The sequence below is a fragment of the Aquarana catesbeiana genome, linkage group LG08, assembly GCF_042186555.1.
Source record: "Aquarana catesbeiana isolate 2022-GZ linkage group LG08, ASM4218655v1, whole genome shotgun sequence".
Taxonomy (NCBI): Eukaryota; Metazoa; Chordata; class Amphibia; order Anura; family Ranidae; genus Aquarana; species Aquarana catesbeiana.
The window spans coordinates 235,512,433-235,533,627 of NC_133331.1; positions in this window are offsets into that span (position 1 = coordinate 235,512,433).

The window sequence follows — 21,195 nt, forward strand, 5'->3', positions numbered from 1 at the left end:
CTTCCTCGGCCGCTAGCTGGGTTATAAGCGCCCCGCTAGCAGTTGAATAGCGCCTCTAAAATGACGGTAAAGCGCCGCTAAAACTAGCAGCGTTTTACCATCAACGCATGCCCGCTCCAGTGTGAAAGCAGCCTTAAGTAATACAGAATTTTTTTTCATTTAAACATTAAACAAAACAAACCTCCAATCAGTTCACTTGTATGTATAATTTAGAAAACAAAAAAAAAAAACTATCTTAAATATTAAATACACAAAAACAGGTAATCAAAGCTTTTGGATGAAAAAAAATGGGCTAACTTTACTGCTTAGGTTTTTTTTTTATTCATTACTGTATTTTTTTTTTTTTAAATTGCGTTTGAAAGACCGCTGCGCAAATACTGTGTGACATAAAATATTGCAACAACCACCATTTTATTCCCTAGGGTCTCTGCTAAAAAAATATATATAATGTTTAAGGGTTCTAAGTGATTTTATAGCAGAAAATACTGGATTTTTACCTGTAAGCAACAAGTGTCAGAAAAGATTTAGTCTTTAAATGGTTAAACTGAAAACTTCTCCACGAGTTCAGTCTATTGATAAAAAGAACCTGAAAGATACAATGTATCTTCTTATCAGACTTGGCTGCCCAGAGGAGGAGAGAATCCTCTTCACAGATAACTTAGGGAAACTTGCATTAACTTCTATTAGAGAAGTCATTTGCAAGTCACGGCTGAAGTTACAATCGGCCTTTTTTATCAGCACAATCGGCCGATGCCGATTAAGTAAAAAACGCCAAATATCGGCCGATATATCGGCCGGCCGATATATCGGTCGACCTCTAGTCTGTACAGCCCGGGCTACGCAGTATCCATACAGTCAGAAGCCTTAAAGATACAGGCCTGCGGCAGGCAAAGCAGGCAGCCATGCTACAATGAGACGCGCTCTGTCAAGCAGCAACAACAGTAGAATGGTCTCTATACAGCAAGACAGCTTCTTCCCCGCAGCCATTTCTCACAGTGGGACATCTTCTTACAAAACACTAGGGATGAGCCGAAGACCCCCCGGTTCGGTTCGCACCAGAACCTGCGAACGGACCGAAAGTTCGCACGAACGTTAGAACCCCATTGACGTCTATGGGACTCGAACGTTCGAAATCAAAAGTGCTCATTTTAAAGGCTAATTTGCATGGTATTGTCCTAAAAAGGGTTTGGGGACCCGGGTCCTACCCCAGGGGACATGTATCAATGCAAAAAAAAACTTTTAAAAAAGGCCGTTTTTTCGGGAGCAGTGATTTTAATGATGCTTAAAGTAAAAAAAAAAAAAAGTGAAATATTCCTTTAAATATCGTACCTGAGGGGTGTCTATAGTATGCCTGTAAAGTGACGCGTGTTTCCCGTGTTTAGAACAGTCCCTGCACCAAATGTCATTTTTAAAGGAAAAAATCTCATTTAAAACTGCTTGCGGGTTTAATGTAATGTCGGGTCCTGGCAATATGGATGAAAATCAGTGAGACAAACGGCATGGGTACCCCCCAGTCCATTACCAGGCCCTTTGGGTCTTGTATGGATATTAAGGGGAACCCCGCACCCAAATTAAAATAAGGAAAGGTGTGGGGCCACCAGGCCCTATATACTCTGAACAGCAGTATACAGGCTGTAGGTTTGTTGTTAAGTAGAATCTCTTTGTAATTTTGAACGGGTACATTTTTAACGTGTTTAGCTCCAGCCAAAAAATCTTTTTTAAGCTTTTTGGAAAACATAGGGAAGGGTTATCACCCCTGTGACATTTGTTTTGCTGTCTTTCCTCCTCTTCAGAAGATTTCACCTCACTTTTTGTCCCAATGGATTGGAAAGCATCAGTGGAAAGGAGAAATGTTTTTCCCATATTAACTCTTACAGGAGAGAATTTCCCTTCCTAGGGGTAGATTTCACTTCCTGTTGTCTCCTTCCGTTTGCAAGTAGGAGTCGTTTGTAAGTTAGTTGTTTGAAAGTAGGGTCCTGCCCTATATACTCAGCAGAAATTTGGGCCTTAGGTGTTGCTGTGGCCACAACACTGTAAGCCCTCACAGGGCTCTGCTGTGAAATATTAGATCAAGAATTGTAATTACATGCCCCTGTTGAACAGGAGCTGAAAAATTAGGCCTTAGGCACTGGTGCTGGTGCCACAACACTGCAACCCCTCACAGACACTCTAGTTGGAATGCAGGAACGAGCCCTGCTGCAAAGTATTGCATCAAAAATTGTAATTACACGCCCCTGTTAAACAAGGGCTGAAAAATTGGGCCTTAGGCACTGGTGCTGGTGCCACAACACTGCAACCCCTCACAGACACTCTAGTTGGAATGCAGGAACGAGCCCTGCTGCAAAGTATTACATCAAAAATCGTAATTACACGCCCCTGTTAAACAGGGGCTGAAAAATTGTGCCTTAGGCACTGGTGGTGGCACCCAGAACCAAAAATGTTCTTACAAGCTATCAGCGTGATGATTGAGGAGGAAAAGGATAATTACTCAGGGATAGTCACTCAGCATCAGCATAGGCAGTCTTTGAAGGGATCTGAGATTTCAAAAAAAATTATTCGGTTACATCAGCATCAGGTGCTTGGTAGCTGGTGGTGATCCAAGACTCATTCATTTTTATGAAGGTCAGTCGATCGACCGAGTCAGTGGACAGACGCACCCTGTGATCGGTTACCACGCCTCCAGCAGCACTGAATGTGCGTTCCGAAAGAACGCTGGATGCAGGACAGGCCAGTAGCTCAATTGCATACTGTGCAAGCTCTGGCCAGTGATCCATCCTCAAGACCCAGTAACCCAGAGGATTTTCGGTGGGAAAGGTGTCCAAGTCTGATCTTGCCCCTAGGTATTCCTGCACCATGTAAAACAGACGCTGGCGATGGTTGCTGGAACCGATCATACCTTGGGGCTGCGGACCAAAAAATTGTCTGAACGCATCGGTCAGACGGCCACCTTCTCCACCGCTCCTTCTTTGGCTGACCGAAGCCTCAGCAACACGTTGTCCAGAAACAGGAGTTTGTAACCTCCCAGTCTCTGGGAACGCGTTGCACAGACCTTTCTGCAAGGCCTCCCGAAGATGTTTCATCCTCTGCTCCCTCTGCGATGGCAAGATAAGGTCCGCAACCTTACCCTTGTAACGTGGATCAAGGAGGGTTGCCAGCCAGTATTGGTCCTTCTCCTTGATACCACGAATACGAGGATCCTTACGCAGGCTTTGCAGGATCAGGGAGGCCATGCAGCGTAGGTTTGCTGAGGCATTCGGTCCGGAGTCCTCTGGGTCACTAAGGACGACATGGTCCGCAGCCACCTCCTCCCAGCCACGTACAAGTCCATGTGTTTCTTGGGACTGATCCCTTAAAGACTGCTGCTGATGCTGAGTGCCAGGCTCCACCTCCATACTGACACAATCTTCCTCCTCCTCCTCCTCCTCTTCCTCCTCGTCCTCTTCCTGTGTGATCGGCGGGCACGCAGGAACACTGTCTGGATAAAGGGGGCCTTGAGAGCTAAGGAAGTCCTCCTCTTCCTGCCTCTGTTCTGCCTCAAGTGCCTTGTCCATTATTCCACGTGTGCTCCAACAGGTGGACAAGGGGGACAGTGTCACTGATGCATGCACTGTCACTGCTCACCATCCTCGTGGCCTCCTCAAATGGTGACAGGACAGTGCATGCATCCCTGATCATGGCCCACTGGCGTGGGGAAAAAAAACCAAGCTCCCCTGACCCTGTCCTGGTGCCATAGTCGCACAGGTACTCATTGATGGCCCTCTGCTGCGTGTGCAGCCGCTGCAGCATGGCCAACGTTGAGTTCCACCTGGTGGGCATGTCACAGATTAGGCGGTTCTTGGGCAGGTTAAACTCCTTTTGGAGGTCCGTCAGCCGAGCACTGGCATTATATGACCGGCGGAAATGCACACAGACTTTCCTGGCCTGCCTCAGGACATCCTGTAAGCCCGGGTACCTGCCCAAGAACCACTGCACCACCAAGTTAAGGATGTGAGCCAAACAGGGCACATGGGTCATTTGTCCGTGTCGGAGGGCAGAGAGGAGGTTGGTGCCATTGTCGCAAACCACCATTCCTGCCTTAAGTTGGCGTGGCGTCAACCACCTCTGAACCTGCCCCTGCAGAGCTGACAGAACCTCTGCCCCAGTGTGGCTCCTGTCCCCCAAGCACACCAGCTCAAGCACCGCATGGCATCTTTTGGCCTGCGTACTTGCGTAGCCCCTTGAACGACTACGGAGCACCGCTGGTTCCGAGGAAGAGGCCATGGAGGAAGAAGAAGAGGAGGGGGTGGAGGAGAGAGGTGTGTCACAATCATTAGCATTTTGGAGGCGTGGTGGCGGAACAACCTCCAACACTACTGCACCTTGTCCTGCATCCTTCCCAGCTGCCAGCAGAGTCACCCAATGCGCCGTGAAACTTAGGTAACGTCCCTGTCCATGCCTGCTGGACCATGAGTCAGCGGTAATATGCACCTTACCGCTGACCGCCCTGTCCAGCGAGGCATGGACATTGCCTTCCACATGCTGGTAGAGAGCCGGAATTGCCTTCCGTGAGAAAAAGTGGCGTTTGGGTACCTGCCACTGAGGAACCGCACATTCCACAAACTCACGGAAGGGGGCAGAGTCTACCAACTGAAAAGGCAGCAGTTGAAGTGCTAGCAATTTTGCCAAGCTAGCATTCAACCGTTGGGCATGTGGATGGCTGGGAGCAAACTTCTTTCGGCGGTGCAGCAGCTGGGACAGGGAAATTTGCCTGGTACAATCTGACGTCGGTGTACCAAAATCAGATTGCCCACAAGTACGTGGCTGTGACACACCTAATTCTACACCTTCATTCCTCTCAGTGCAGGTCTCAGAGAGGACTGAAGGTCTAGTGGGGTTGGAAATCTCAGCTGATGAGGAGCAAGCAGAGGTCCTCTTTGTTCTTTGGTGTGGGTCTTTTAGATACGCTTGCCAACGAACTGCATGGCAGGTCAACATATGTCTGGTCAAGCATGTGGTACCCAAGCGGGAGATGTTTTGGCCACGCGAGATACGCTTGAGACATATGTTGCAAATAGCAGCGGTGCGATCTGATGCACTCGTCTCAAAAAAGGCCCACACCAAAGAACTTTTTGAATAACGCGCAGAGACTGCAGCGCCCTGCACATGTGGAGCTTTGGGGTGTGATGCAGTCAATGTGCTGCCCTTAGGCTGGCCCCTGGAGGGCATCCTGCCTCGTTGGTGATGTGCCGCCTCCTCCTCCTCCTCCTCCTCCTCTCTCCTATCAGGCACCCACGTTGAGTCAGTGACCTCATCATCCCCTCCCTCCTCATCACTGGAGCAAACCTGGCAGTATGCTGCAGCAGGGGGAGAATGACTGCCAGATTGCTGTCCTTCTTGGGCACCCCTTCTGTCCGTGCTCGTGTTACTGCCTTCATCGAGCTCAGTATCATCATCAGAGCCTTCCAAACGCTGGGCATCCTCCTGGAGCATGTACCCAACACTGTGGTCAAACAGTTCGAGGGACTCCTCAGGAGGACATGGTGGGGCTAGGGAAGGAGTCACTGATGACATTGAGCCAAGGGAAGAGGCCGCTGCTTTGCCAGACAAAGTACCCTGAGCATGGGTGAGAGAGGATGAGGAGGATGAGGACGGCTTGGTCATCCACTCGACCAAGTCTTCCGCATGTTGCGGCTCAACATGGCCAGCTGCCGAAAAAAAGGCCAAGCGTGTCCCATGGCCACGTGCTGATGAGGATGCACCGTCTCCACGACCAGCACTAGACACAGAGCCTGCTTGCCCTCTCTTATTGGCTTGTGACTGTCTGCCTCTCCTTCTTGGCCTTCCAGACATACTAATGGCCTGTAGCTGCACTAAGCTGGGATATATATATATATATATATATATATATATGTACTGATACTGCAGCTAGCAAAATCAACTGCCTGCCTGTAGTATGAGAACACCACCAACCTTCTACAGGTAGCTTTAGCTGAACACTGTGAGGTGGACGCACCCCACTAACTTGTAGGTTTAGCTGAACACTGTGAGCAGGGCGCACCCCACTAACTTGTAGGTTTAGCAGAACACTGTGAGCAGGACGCACTGCACTAACTGTAAATAGTCTAGCTGCCTGACTGTGGTACTAATAGGATCAAAAGAACACCAGCAATTTTCTTTAAAATACTGTAACAAGACAAGCCTGCCTGTCAGTAAGAAGATAACAGGAACGGATCTAGCTGAACACTGTGAGCAGGACGCACCCCACTAGCTTGTAGGTTTAGCTGAACACTGTGAGGTGGACGCACCCCACTAACTTGTAGGTTTAGCTGAACACTGTGAGCAGGACGCACCCCACTAACTTGTAGGTTTAGCAGAACACTGTGAGCAGGACGCACTGCACTAACTGTAAATAGTCTAGCTGCCTGACTGTGGTACTAATAGGATCAAAAGAACACCAGCAATTTTCTTCAGGTAGCTGTATTTACTGTAACAAGACAAGCCTGCCTGTCAGTAAGAAGATAACAGGAACGGATCTAGCTGAACACTGTGAGCAGGACGCACCCCACTAGCTTGTAGGTTTAGCTGAACACTGTGAGGTGGACGCACCCCACTAACTTGTAGGTTTAGCTGAACACTGTGAGCAGGACGCACCCCACTAACTTGTAGGTTTAGCAGAACACTGTGAGCAGGACGCACTGCACTAACTGTAAATAGTCTAGCTGCCTGACTGTGGTACTAATAGGATCAAAAGAACACCAGCAATTTTCTTCAGGTAGCTGTATTTACTGTAACAAGACAAGCCTGTCTGTCAGTAAGAAGATAACAGAAATGGATCTAGCTGAACACTGTGAGCAGGACGCACCCCACTAGCTTGTAGGTTTAGCTGAACACTGTGAGGTGGACGCACCCCACTAACTTGTAGGTTTAGCTGAACACTGTGAGCAGGACGCACCCCACTAACTTGTAGGTTTAGCAGAACACTGTGAGCAGGACGCACTGCACTAACTGTAAATAGTCTAGCTGCCTGACTGTGGTACTAATAGGATCAAAAGAACACCAGCAATTTTCTTCAGGTAGCTGTATTTACTGTAACAAGACAAGCCTGCCTGTCAGTAAGAAGATAACAGAAACGGATCTAGCTGAACACTGTGAGCAGGACGCACCCCACTAGCTTGTAGGTTTAGCTGAACACTGTGAGGTGGACGCACCCCACTAACTTGTAGGTTTAGCTGAACACTGTGAGCAGGACGCACCCCACTAACTTGTAGGTTTAGCAGAACACTGTGAGCAGGACGCACTGCACTAACTGTAAATAGTCTAGCTGCCTGACTGTGGTACTAATAGGATCAAAAGAACACCAGCAATTTTCTTCAGGTAGCTGTATTTACTGTAACAAGACAAGCCTGCCTGTTAGTAAGAAGATAACAGAAACGGATCTAGCTGAACACTGTGAGCAGGACGCACCCCACTAGCTTGTAGGTTTAGCTGAACACTGTGAGGTGGACGCACCCCACTAACTTGTAGGTTTAGCTGAACACTGTGAGCAGGACGCACCCCACTTACTTGTAGGTTTAGCAGAACACTGTGGGCAGGACGCACTGCACTAACTGTAAATAGTCTAGCTGCCTGACTGTGGTACTAATAGGATCAAAAGAACACCAGTAATTTTCTTTAAAATACTGTAACAAGACAAGCCTGCCTGTCAGTAAGAAGATAACAGGAACGGATCTAGCTGAACACTGTGAGCAGGACGCACTGCACTAAATGTAAATAGTCTAGCTGCCTGACTGTGGTACTAATAGGATCAAAAGAACACCAGTAATTTTCTTCAAAATACTGTAACAAGACAAGCCTGCCTGTCAGTAGGAATATAACAGGAACGGATCTAGCTGAACACTGTGAGCAGGACGCACTGCACTAAATGTAAATAGTCTAGAAGATAACAGGAACGGATCTAGCTAAACTGAATACAGTGTGTATATATATATATATATATATATATATATGCAACACCTGGGATGCATATATATACACAATACACTTTAAGTGCAGCTAACTGACTGACTGTCCTGTCTAATCTAGCTAACTCAAATGAAATGACACTGTCTCTCTCTCTCTCTAAGCACACCGGAACACACTGCACAGGGCCGCCGTGCAGGCGGCCTTATATAGTGTGGGGCGTGTACTAAATCCCCTGAGCCATAATTGGCCAAAGCCTCCTTGGCTTTGGCCAATTATGGCTCTCTGTTAAGGCGGCGCTGTGATTGGCCAAGCATGCGGGTCATAGTGCATGCTTGGCCAATCATCAGCAAGCAATGCACTGCAATGCCGCAGGGAATTATGGGCCGTGACGCGCCACACGAATTTGGCGCGAACGGCCCATATCGTTCGCAATTCGGCGAACGATCGAACAGCCGATGTTCGAGTCGAACATGGGTTCGACTCGAACACGAAGCTCATCCCTACAAAACACGTTCATGAGCAAGCTCATCTAAGTCATCTGTCGCAAATGTAGCAGCTATCGCCCGTTCAAAAGCTGAAGCAGCAAAAGACAGGGCCGCATTCCCAGACCAAGAGTTGCATATGAAAAAAGAAAAGGCCCACCTTGATGCAGAAAAGATGAGACAGGAACAAGAGAGAGAGAAGGAAAGAGTACGCTTAAAGCAAGAGAGAGAGAAGGAAAGAGTACGCATGGAACAATAGAGAGAGCAAGAAAGAGTATGCATGGAACAAAAGAGAGAGCAAGAAAGAGTACACATGGAACAAGAGAAAGAGAAGGAAAGAATATGCCTGGAAGAAGAGCTAGCCCAGCATGAAGCATCTCTGAAATTGCAGCAAGCTATCTTAGAAGCTAACATGGAGAAGCTGGCAGTAGTAAGAGACGCTGCCGCCGCCATTGCAGAAGCAGAATCTTTAGAAGCAACCGTCTACGATGAGCCAAGAGTAGGCAGTAGCATACCGGGTCTAGAAGAGGACCAACAAGATTCTTCGCAATGCACGTCAGATTATGTCTACCAGCACTGGGACCCAAGCAGCATCCCACAACAAGAAATTAAATATGACGTCAGTGAGTCACATTCAATAAAGCAGCAACAAGACGACCTGGGACCCCAGCGCTACAAGCAAGAAAAATCTGACAGAGTTCCAGACTTTCCAGTTCCAACCAAACCTTCTACTCCACAAAGTACCCAGCCTTCATACAAGCATCAAACACCAGTCTTCACTCCAAAGGTGTATGCAACGAGCCGGTACGAACTGCCAACCTTATGTAAGTTTGAACCCAGCATGCCTAAAGAAGAGACTTTTACCAGGTATGCCTTTACACTGCAACACAATACACCAGCAGCCTACCTCAATGCCAATCAGGTTACTGTAGACTTTGCCAAGTTCCTGGCCAAAAGAGAGTTAGTTACCCAAGGACTTGTCAAATTTAGTGATTGCCCTCAACACTACAGGGCATGGCGATCTGCTTTCCACTGTGTCATTCAAGGTCTAGATCTATCCTGCATGGAACAGATAGAACTCCTCATACAGTGGCTTGGCAATGATTCTGTTGAACATGCCAAAAGGATCAGAGACATTAATATAAACCACCCTGAGATAGGCCTTACAAACATCTGGAACAGACTGGATAGATGTTATGGCTCACCAGAGGCTATAGAGAGTACACTGTTTAAATGGATAGAAGACTTCCCAAAAATACCTAGCAGAGGTTACCAAAGACTCAGAGAATTCAGTGATCTGTGTATGGAGTTACAAGTTGCTAAAGCAGAAGGAGACTTACCTGGCCTTTCTTATCTTGACTCTGCTAGAGGTATTAACTCCTTAACACAAAAACTTCCTTATGAGTTACACGAAAGATAGGTTACTCATGGCTGTAACTACAAATGAAAACACAATGTGCCTTTTCCACCCTTTAGTGAGTTTGTGGACTTTGTAGACAGACAAGCAGGAATGAAAGATGACCCCAGCTTCATTTTTCCAGTGTCTTATATCACTTCTTATGGCCCTAAACAACTCAGAGCTCCAGTAGCAGTGCACAAAACTAACATTTCTTCCCACAGATTTGCAGAGTCTCAGCCAGAGGATCAAGACAGCGACCCTACTAAGTACTGCCCTCTACATAAGATGCCACATCCTCTTCTGGAATGCAGAGCCTTCAGGACAAAACACCATCCAGGATCGCAAAGCTTTCCTCAAAGAGAACAACATCTGTTACAAGTGCTGCTATTCGTCCACACATTTTGCCAAGCACTGTAAGGTCAGTGTCAAATATACAGATGGTGACAGCACAGAGCACAACACAGCTCTACACCCAAGGCCCACTCCAAGAACTTTCCCGCCTGTTCATAGGGACAAGGAGCAAGGCGGGGAGACCAAAGACTCTAGTACAGATGCAATAGCAATCACTTCACAGTGCACTGAAGTCTGCAAAGGAAGTACAGGTGGCAGATCCTGCTCTAAAATATGTCTCGTGAGAGTTTACCCAAAAGGATGAAAGGACAAAGCAGTCAAGCTCTACGTCATCTTGGATGATCAGAGTAACAAGTCACTAGCTAGATCTATGTTTTTTGACATTCTAAACCTTAAAGGCCCGAGCAGTCCTTACTCCCTTAGGACTTGTGCAGGTACAGTGGAAACGGCGGGGAGAAGAGCTGATGGCCTACAAATTGAATCTATGGATGGTAAGACATGCCTACCCTTACGGACCATAATAGAGTGCAATCAGATGCCAGATAACAGATCAGAGATTCCCACTCCAGACGCAGCAGCTCACCAGACTCACTTGAATCACATAGCACATCTCATACCAGAACTAGATGATCAGGCTCAGATAATCTTACTCCTAGGGAGGGATATCTTGCAAGTCCACAAAGTAAGAAAACTGATCAACGGTCCTAAAAATGCCCCATATGCCCAAAAACTGGATCTCGGGTGGGTCATTATAGGTGATGTTTGCCTAGGAGGTACACACAAACCGGCATCTGTTAATAACCTGCTCACAAGTACCCTCAAGAATGGTCGTCCTTCTCTTTTCCAACCCTGTCAAAATCACATCCTCATAAAGGAGCTACCACACAACAACCCTGTACCTCTTCCTTCTGTGACAGTAATACCTATGACAACGACCAAAGCGACTTAGGAAGCACAGTGTTCCAGAGAACAAAGGAAGATAACCAGGTAGCAATGTCCATTGAGGATAGGCTCTTCATAGAAGTTATGGAAAGGAGTATGGAGAAAGACGGGACTAATAGCTGGGTTGCACCTCTTCCCTTTAGACCACAAAGATGACGTTTGCCAAACAACAGAGAACTAGCATATTAACGTCTCACTTCCCTAAGACACAATATTCAAAGGAAACCAGAGATGAAAGAACATTTCTTTTCCTTCATGGAGAAAATATTCCAGAAGGGTCATGCTGAGATAGCCCCAAACCTCAAAGACTCAGAGGAATGTTGGTATTTACCCATATTTGGGGTCTATCAGCCTAAGAAGCCAGGGCAGATTAAAGTGGTGTTCGATTCCAGCGCCAAACATGAGGGTGTCTCTCTAAATGATGTCCTTCTCTCTGGCCCTGACCTTAACAACAGACTATTAGGAGTACTTCTCCAGTTTCGCAAGGATTCAGTCGCATTCATGGCAGACATACAGCAAATGTTCTATTGCTTTCTTGTTAAAGAAGAACACCGTAACTTTCTGAGGTTTCTCTGGTTCAGGGACAACAACTCCTCTGGAGACATCACAGAATACCGCATGAGGGTGCACATATTTGGCAACAGTCCTTCCCCTGCAGTTGCTATATATGGCCTCAGACACTCTGCTAGAGTGGGGGAGTTAGACTATGGGTCAGATGTCAGACAGTTTGTGGACAAGGATTTCTATGTAGACAATTGCTTGAAATCACTACCCACAAATGAAGCCGCAATCAGTCTCCTCAAAAGAACTCAGGCAATGCTTGCGTGTGCCAACTTAAGACTCCACAAGATTGCTTCCAACAGTAGAGAAGTTTTAGAAGCCTTTCCTGTCCAAGATCATTCTAACGAGTTAAAGGACTTAGATCTATCCACAGATCTGACATGTTTACTTTCCAAGTGAACACAGAAGAAAAACCCTTTAACTGTAGAGGTGTCCTGTCTACCATAAACAGCCTGTATGATCCCTTAGGCTTTGCAGCACCTGTCACCATCCGGGGTAAAGCACTACTGAGAGACTTAACCTGTGAGTCGCTAGATTGGGACCACCCTCTCCCCACCGACAAGAAGAACCTATGGCTAGAGTGGAAGGACTTACTAACAGCTCTATCCAACCTTAAAATTCCACGACCATATGCTCATCTGCTGACATTCAGATGCAAAGACTTTGTGTGTTTTCGGATGCTTCTGTTAAAGCAATTGCTGCTGTAGCTTACCTGAAAACCATAGACACTAAAGGACAATGCCACATAGGGTTTGTAATGGGGAAAGCAAAACTTGTACCACTTCCCAACACACCATACCCAGGCTGGAACATTGTGCTGCAGTATTGGCTACAGAGCTAGCCAAACTAATTGCAATCAGAGGCCCAGTAAAACTCATTCACTCTGGCAGAGGGTTTAACTTTATAGGAGCAGTAAAAGAACTTCAAATTCCTTCTAACTTGGATGTTCTCAGAGTAGAAAGATACTTGAATGAACAAGACTGCACATGGATCTTCAACCCACCTCACTCTTCTCACATGGGAGGTGTTTGGGAGAGAATGATAGGCATAGCCCGCACAATTCTTGACTCTATCTTCCTACAAGTAGGAACTGCAAGGCTTACTCACGAATGTTTAGTGACATTTATGGCAAAGGTTACAGCTATCATTAACGCCAGACCTTTGACTTCCATTTCAAGTGACTCTGAAGATCCAGTGGTCCTCACATCTGCCATGTTACTCACACAAAAGTCTAGTCTGGCCAGTGCTCCAGCTGGAGAGTTTTGTGAGAAGGACCTTTACAAACATCAATGGAGACAAGTACAAACCCTTGCCAATACCTTCTGGAACTGGTGGAGAGAACAATATATATCTACTCTACAAGTAAGGAGAAAGTGGCACACTGAAAAGCCTAATCTTAAACCTGGTGATGTTGTGCTCATGAAAGATTGCCAGACATATATATATTTTTTTTACTCACCTCTAAATGCCTGTTGCTAGGGGGTCCCTCGTAGTCTGCCTCTTTCAGTGCCTGGGCTGGTGACATCACTTCCGTCTCGGCACAGGAAGTGCTCAGCTCTGCTCCCTCCCTCCTGTCAATCATCTGGGGCCCATTACAGGTCCCGGGTGACTAAGCGGCCAATCACGGTGATCGGCGCCACTCACGCATGTGCAGTGGGTGCCAGGCTGTGAAGCCACAGCCCAGCGCCCACAGTTGCAATGCCGGCGCCGCTGAATAGAGGGGGAGACGAGCGGGGCTTCGATCCCCCGCATCGCTGGACCCTGGGACAGGTAAGTGTCCAATTAAAAGTCAGCAGCTGCAGTATTTGTAGCTGCTGACTTTTAATTTTTTTTTTTTTTTTGACTGGCCCTCCTCTTTAAGACAATCATATGTGTTGTGCAGGCTCCATCTAACGTTCCTTTTTTGTATTGCTGCAGTTCTGTTTTATTGTTTTATTGTATGTGTAATTAAGGAAGTTGTCAGCAAGCGGGGAATTCTGGGTAGAATCTTAACACGAAGTGAACCAGCCACTATTCTTTTTAACACATTGCAGGAAGCAAATCACGTCTTTCTCAATCTATCGTCATCACCCCTTAGAGAACTTAAAAAGTAAGTTTTTATTATCTCATCTTGTACTGTATATCGTTGTTTATGCAATGTATGCTGTATTGTATGTGATATTGTACTTATTGAAGTCTATTTCTGTTATTTTGTAGTTTCACCTGGCTTGTTCTAAAAAAACTGAGATCAATGAAATATGGTATCTACAGTTATTGGGATAATAAGGTTTAGCTAGCTGTCCCAGAGACAGAACACTGCCTGCCTGTGGTATTAATAGGATCAGAACACCAGCAATTGTCTTCAGGTAGCTTTAGGTGCACACTGTGCAGAGGACACAGTACACTAATGCCCTGTACACACCGTCGGATTTTCCGTCGGAAAATATATACGATTGGAGCTTGTTATCGGAAATTCCGACCGTGTGTGGGCTCCATCTGACTTTTTCCATCAGATTTTCCGACACACAAAGTTTAAGAGCAGGCTATAAAATTTTCCGACAACAAAATCCGATCGCGTCAATTCCGACCATGTGTGGACAATTCCGATGCACAAAGTGCCACGCATGCTCAGAAGAAATTCCGAGACGGAACTGCTCGGTCTGGTAAAATTAGCGTTCGGAATGGATATAGCACTTTTGTCACGCTGCAATGTTTTAAATTGTTTAAAGCAGTGCACTCTCTTCTTCTTTATAATGCTAGAAGAATGAAGTTGTTTTGCTGCTCATATTCACACAGACTTCTCACAAACTTCTTTCTTTATTATTTTCCATAATTTCATCAATATAATATTTTTATTTGTCACATCTACCTAAACAATCATTTTTTTGTGATCTTTTTAGATTAATTTTTGGTTTGTAGGATTTTTTTAAAGCCTGATCTTGTGTTTTATTTATCTTTTTTTTTTTTTTTTTTACTCCAGAATATTTTTGGGTGTGTTTTGTGTGTCAAGTTACCACAACACCATTATTATCTTGTATTATTTAATCTCAAGGAGGTTGCTTGGTGTTGGTGTCTCTTGTTATTTCACATTGTATTTTTGAAATGTACCTGCCTCCTCACAAACAAACTGTCCTTTTTTTTTTTCATCAAACAGGGTTTTATTAGGCAAAGATGATGCATATAAATACAAAGTATTACCAATATGTATATACATATACATAAAAAAAAGCGCATTAAACAAGGACAGTATACATTGTTAATATAATCAACATTAGAGGTAGTATATGTTAATGTAGAAATAAATGTATACCACCATGAACTACTATCATCATAATGTGTAATATTATCTCCCTCCCACACCCACCCCCCCCGTTGAACATATTTGGTTTAATTGTATTTTATTTTAGTACACGTGCTATGTATGTGCATAATGTGACACTGTTATATATCTTTAAGTCTATAGGGGATATATTGTGTTTAGTACAGACATGACCATTTTGGGGGAACAACATGGACCATGGTATCTTTTGGTTTATACTTTCTCTGTATGTATCTGGAATAGAGTTTTAGGTACAGAGATCCACATGCTGTATTACTGAGCGAGTTTATGGTTAAGTGCAAGTTTCAGGTTCTTGCAACCATCGATCCCAGATTTTGTTGTATTTTGTCGGACATCCTCTGTTAATGTAAATATGTTTTTTGTATGGTAAGGTATTGTTAACTTCTATTTTCCACTCCGTCACACTGGGAGGGGATGGTCTCATCCACTTTCTTGCAATAATTTTTCTGACGGAGAATAGAGTCTCATGTAGGAATACCTTGGTGAATTTGTCAACTGTGTCTGGAAATATCCCTAGGAGACATTGTTTTGGTTCTAATGCTATTGGGGAGCCCATGGTGTCGTGTAGAAATGTTATGACCTGTTTCCATAGTTGTTGTATCTTGGGGCATGTCCATATTAAATGAAAGAACGTACCTGTTTCTTGGCCACACATCGGGCATAGAGTGGACTGATTACGCTTATATCTGGCTACTCGAATTGGGGTTAGGTATGTTCTATGTGTTATGTAAATCTGAGAGAGTCTGTCCGAGAGTTTTGGTGATACTGCTTTGCATGTCTCGAGGGCTTCCTCCCACTCCTCATTTTCCATCAGGCCCACCTCTCTCTCCCATCGAGGCTTCAAATCAAACGCTATTTTTGACGAGGTGGGAGTTAGAAGCATATTATAAAATGTGGATATTAGTCCACGTGGGTCTGTACTTTTAACAATAGCCATAACGGGATGAAGAGCAGGAGGAGCCTCAACCTGTAAGAATTGTGTTTGGGTTGCATGTCTTACTTGCAGGTATCTGAAAAACATGAAGTGTGGAAGAGAAAATTCCTCTTTGAGTGTATCGTAGGTTTTGAGAGTTCCATTGAACAGCAGATGATGCATATAATAAATTCCCCTAGACTCCCACAGCTCCGAGTCCGGTATGTTAATGAATTCTGACATATCTCTATTGTGCCATATCGGTGTATGATCGTGCAGTCTTGGTATTTCTAATTTGGTGGAGGCAAGGTCCCAAATACGTCTATAATGGTATAGCAAGGACTTCTTGTCTCCTCCCATTTCAGTATTCCTGGATCCTGCCGATATTGTGTACAGAGAGTCACCTGTGAGTTGCACACTTTTGGAGCAGAGAAGGGTCAGGAAGCGTACGTTGTCTGTCTTGTCTATGTGGAATAGTTGTGATAGTTGTGATGCAATGTAATAGAGGTTCAGATCCGGTAGGGCCATTCCCCCCATGTCTGTCGGGTTTTTAAGCGCTGACCATGCGATTTTATGTCTGCTAGTCCCCCACACAAAGGGTTTGAGTAAAGCTTCAAGAGACTTAAAGTGTTTTAATGGGAGATAGAGTGGGGTATGCCACAATATGTAGAGGATTTTTGGGAGAAGGACCATTTTTATCAGATTTATGCGACCCCATACTCCTAGTGGTAGGCGGGCCCAAGTGCGTAGTTTGGTTTTGACTAGTGAAAAGAGGGGTTCAATGTTAAGGGGAATATAATCAGCCGGATCTCTGGATGTATGGATTCCCAGGTATTTGATTGTGTCTGCTCTTTTTAGTGGGGTATCTGTCCATGATTCAGATGGTGGGAAACTGTCTATAGGTAGTATCTGAGACTTTTCCCAGTTCATCTTTAAACCGGAAAACGTTCCAAAATGTTCGATCAACTGTAGTGCTTTTTGAAGGGATGGGCCTGAGTCAGCGAGGTATAATAGGGTATCGTCCGCATATAAACTAATTTTTTCAGTTAAGGTTCCCATTTGTAGACCCACAATCTCGGGGTCTGCACGGATCGACACAGCCAGAGGCTCCGCAGCTAAGTCGTGCCTCGACTGAGGTCAAACTCTTGAGACGGCCATCCGTTCGCCACCACTCTAGCTGTGGGGTTTTGATAAAGCAGTTTGATCCACTTAAGGAATCTGGGGCCAAAGCCATATCTTCCCAAGCATTGCCATAAGTATCCCCACTCCACGGAGTCGAATGCCTTGGCCGTGTCAAGCGTCACAATCACCCGGGATCCCACATTTTCATGTGTGGCCTGTAAATTTATGAACAATTTTCGTAGGTTGAACGAGGTGTTACGACCAGGCATGAACCCTGCCTGATCCGTATGTATCAGAGAGAGAATGACCTGATTGAGTCGGAGGGAGAGTACCTTGGCTAATATCTTGATATCTACTTGTTATAGGGAGATTGGGCGGTAGGATTCGGGGTATCCTGGATCTTTTCCCGGTTTGGGTATGAGGACTATTGTTGCCTCTCTCATAGAAGTGGGGAGTGTAAATGTCTCGAATAGGTGATTATATAAGGTTAGAAGTTTTGGGATCAAAAAATCGCCGAATTGGGAGTAAAATTCTATAGGTAGGCCGTCCGAGCCTGGGGATTTGGACCTGGCAAATCCAGCAATAGCCAACGCTATTTCTTCCTCAGTGAGTGGTGCCTCAAGGAGGTCAACCTGGTCTTTTGTTAACTGGGGAAATGCCGTCTCCTCCAAAAAGGAGTTCATTGGGCCCTTATCCTCAGGACTTTTTGAGGTGTAGAGGTCAATAAAAAAATCCCTGAACATAGAGGTTACTGTGAGGGGATTAGTGATGGATTCACCGCCAGGGCCGTGTAAAGATATTACCACAGGGGGTCTATCTTCACTGTGTACCAGGTATGCTAGGAGCTTGCCAGCCTTTTCCCCGTGCTCAAACAGCTTTTGTTTAGCAAAGAACATTTTGTGTCTTTCTTTCCCATATTGGAGTTGGGCTACTATTCTGGCCTGAAGTTTAAGTAAGTCTGCATTTGCAGGAGAGGGATCATCTATATAGTTTTGTTCGGATTGGGATAGTACCGTTATCGCTCTATCAAGCTCTCCAGAGGAATCTGTTTTAATTCTGTTAATGCGGGTTGAGAGTATCATGCGAACATGAGATTTAAAAGACTTCCAGATTGTTATCAGGGAAGCTGAGCGGTCGTTGTTCCTGAAGAACGACTTCCACTCATTCATAAGTTCATCATCCTCAGGGAGTAGTGAGAGCCAGAACGGGTTTAATCGCCAATTCCGCTTTGGTTTGTCAGTGGGCACGCTTAGTGTAATCCAGTATGGGCTATGGTCAGACAACAGCCTGGGAGAAAAAGCCGTCTCTAGTAGTCGGGGTGTGAGACTTTGTGATAACAGTATCATGTCAATTCTAGACATAGAGCCGTGGGAGGAAGAGAAACAAGAGAATAATTGTTTGTGTGGGTATTTGTATCTCCAAGAATCCACAAGGTGAAAGGAGGAAATTAGCTTGGCAAATTTGGTTTCTCTGTTGGTTATTGGTTGTGGATTCGAGGGTTGAAGTCTATCTACCGAGGGGTTTAGTGTGGTGTTAAAATCCCCCAGCCAGACCGCCTGGACTGTGGGGTGTTTGGTCATGAATGTGAAGCCCTCTAAGATTATGGGTATGGAGAATGGGGGGGGTACATAGAAAGCCAAAATAAGGAAAGGTTCCCCATACAGCTTGACAGATAAAAAGACATACCGTCCCTGCGGGTCTGTGGAAACCTCTATAAGTTCAAATTGTACCGATTTGGCCACCAAAACTGATACTCCACGTGCGTGTGATGTGTAGGTTGAATGAAATGCCCATCCGACCCATGGTCGGCGAAGAGCCATTTGCAATCTCCCTTCCACATGAGTCTCCACTAAGACTAAGATGTCAGCGTGTTGTTTTTTAAGGAACGTGAGGGCCGCCGAGCGTTTTATCTTCTCACGCAGGCCCCGTACATTCCAGGTAAGAAACTTTAGAGTCCCCATGTGTTCTCTTCTATACAGCAACGTATTTCAGCCATCATATATACATCTAGATTTTTAGTTAGCCTTCTCAGATGTCTGTAATGTATATTTAGCGTGCATTGCACTAAGTATAGCATAACGTTTAATGTCTGCAACAACAATGTCCAACTTTGGTTGGTGTACCATCTGGTTATGACACATATAAATCTGTTCAACGGTTGAACTATCCCCCCCACCACCCCCCACCCCGCCTTGCAACCTCCCCAACCGTTGCAGGCATCATCCCCAAACCGACTGAAAATCCCCAACAAGGAAATACAAAACTTTGCATGGTGAAGCCATAAACATGTGAGTAATTGGGGCCACTGCACAAGAGAGTGCTGACGGGTTACACTCCGTATTGGAGGAGCGGTATATAATTGTTCATTGCAGTGGTCCCCAATCCCACTAGCATATTCTCTGATGTCGAGTGGGGTAAAGTCTCGCTGCACTTTGCAATAGAGGGGCAGGACTGTGCCCTCTCCGGGGCTCCGTCTTCTCAAAAAACATATTGAGCCACATCAGATGTCAGGGGAAAACAAATTAAAGTAAAAAATGTGGGTAAGGGAAAAAAATCAGCTTGTTGACTGTTTGGCTAAACTTGACTCTCGTGGTAAGGATACAACTCACAGTTCCTTGGCGGGCCTTCCATCTGGCTCACTGATCGAATAAATGGGCTAGTGCAAAGAATATTTAAATCTAGCAGTTTGATCTGTATATGTCCACTTCAGTGCACAGCGCATATCTGTTAATTTCTAATCAGGTCTGCAATAAGTGTCAGGAGTTGTATGCTGTATTGATTGTGGTAAGTGGTAGCAAAAAAAAGTACTTACAGCGGTATCAGTCTGCTCTCTCCGGTGCCCCTTGGCGTTCCAGCCAGGTTATCACCTCCTCGGGGTCCTCAAAAAAGTGAACTCTGCCATCTTGCTCTACTCGGAGTCGGGCTGGAAATAGCATGGCATATTTAATTTGCTTTGATCTCAGCCTGCGTTTGGCTTCTGTGAACCCTTGTCTGCGGCGCTGTACTTCTGTTGAGAAGTCAGGGAATATGGCGATTTTACTGTTCCCTAGTTGAATGTTGCCTTTTTCTCGCGCCATTCTCAGGGCCGCATCCCGATCCTTATAATTAAGGAGCTTGGCTATAAAGGTGCGCGGGGGTGCTCCCTGCGGAGGCGGTCTGGCAGGCATTCGGTGGGCCCTTTCCACAGCTAGCATTGGGGAAAAAGCCTCTCTGCCATAGTGTGTGATAAGTAGCTGCTCCAGGAACGTGGTGGGGTCCTTTCCCTCAGCGCCTTCAGGGAGGCCGATTAATCGCAGGTTGCATCTCCTCAGTCTGTTCTCCATTTCGTTTTGCTTGGAGAACAGTTGCTGGATTTGGCGCTGTATACGTTCCGTCCCCTCTTGCAGGGGCGGGATGGCGTCTTCCACATTGCTGATTCGGTTTTCTGTAGTTTTAACCCGGTCTCGGAGTTTATGGAAATCTTGCCGGATCAGAGATATATCTACCTTTACCTCCTCTATCTGGGCTTTTAGTGAAGTTCTGCAGAATGTGATTGCCTCGAGAAGCCGATCCGTATCTCCCGCCGGGCGTTCCTCCTCAGGTTTTTCCGCTGTATCATTTTTCTCCATCTCCTCTCCTTCCTGCCGGCGGTACTGAGCTAGTTTTGCCGCCGTCGCTGCTTTCTGAGCCTTTGTGGGAGACATCTTGATTGGATTCTTCAGCGGTCACAAAAGGAAAGCTACTAGGCTTGTTTAGAGGGGTCTGCGGGTACAGGATGAGGTAAAGTCAGCAGTAATGGGCAGATCTTCTCAGGAATGCGTCCTATTCCTCTGTCAGGCCACATCCTCAGGATAAACCGCCCCTACAGGGGGATAGCAGGGCTGCAGTCTATGTGTACTGCACAGGTATAGGGGGCAGGTGTGCCAAGATGGCCGCCGGTCAACACATGTAGGCCCAGGCCTCCAGCCAGGCCGTTTGTGAGTGTCAGTCTCTCTGGGCCTCAGATGGGTGAGCAGGCTAGGAGGAGGAGGGATGAGCACAGTGCAGCTCCTTCAGGGAGTAATCTAGCAGCCAGGTACCTGTGTTGTGTGGCTGGATCCAAGCAGGGCCGAGATTAGGGTGTACCAAGATGGCCGCGGCCTCCGGTTGTAGGCCGAAGCCGCGGTCTCAATTAGTTTTTCACCCG